Source organism: Phocoena sinus, chromosome 7 (genome assembly GCF_008692025.1).
Source record: "Phocoena sinus isolate mPhoSin1 chromosome 7, mPhoSin1.pri, whole genome shotgun sequence".
NCBI lineage: Eukaryota > Metazoa > Chordata > Mammalia > Artiodactyla > Phocoenidae > Phocoena > Phocoena sinus.
In genome coordinates, this window is record NC_045769.1 from 61146663 (window position 1) to 61147472 (window position 810).

Here is an 810-nt window from a genome sequence, read left to right on the forward strand (position 1 = left end):
ATGGTATTTGTTGTAATATAAACAAATTTGGATAAACAATTTTATTAATAAAATCGATTCTCTAGGATGACGTATCATGCTTATTTCCCAGTATGTCCATTCCAATTTGACAAACATAGTTTTTCACTTGCTTCCCTTGGTTTAGACAGTCTTGTTTTGTTTTTTTGGGGGGCCGTGCAGGGCAGCTTGTGGGATCTTAGTTCCCCAACCAGGGATTGAACCTGGGCCACAGCAGTGAAAGTGCCAAGTCCTAACCACTGGACCACCAGGGAACTCCTAAAACAGTTTTCTAATTTTTAAATTAGGATCATTTCATCTCCTTTTAAATACGTACATCTCGCAAAATATTTTATTATAAAACAGCAATGTAACAGGTTCTAAAATATTTATGCTACACTTTACTTACTCAGATGCCTTACATTAACTTTTAATTTAGTGATAACATTGAATGATAACACACCGTTTCAGATTTCCAAACAGTGACAGGTCCAAAGCAAAAATCTGGTTGCTAATCGGCTGCCCATGTGCCATGTCAAACTCTGGTTTCGAGCAGCAGAATTTGGCATTTTCATTCTGCTTGCTCACTGCCCTGGCCCAAGGAAATGAGTTGGATGCGTGCCCTTCTTTTTTATTCAGAGATGCCATAGATTAATTGTAAAGACTTCCTTTCATCTACATAACAGAATGGGTTCAGATAGCCTTTTAAGCTATTATCTGCAGTTTGGAACTTTGTGCTGGAAAGTCATAGCATTTATACAAAAGAGGTCTGTTAGAAACAGTGAACAATGAGAGTTTGACATTTTTCTCCTT

General features: G+C 37.4%; 1 non-coding gene across 1 annotated transcript; it reads right to left on the reverse strand.

Moving 5' to 3' along the window:
- Positions 1–200: 200 nt before the first annotated feature.
- Positions 201–272, reverse strand: TRNAE-UUC. Its single transcript has one exon. It is a non-coding gene; the product is annotated as a tRNA-Glu (tRNA).
- Between the last annotated feature and the right edge of the window lie 538 nt (positions 273–810).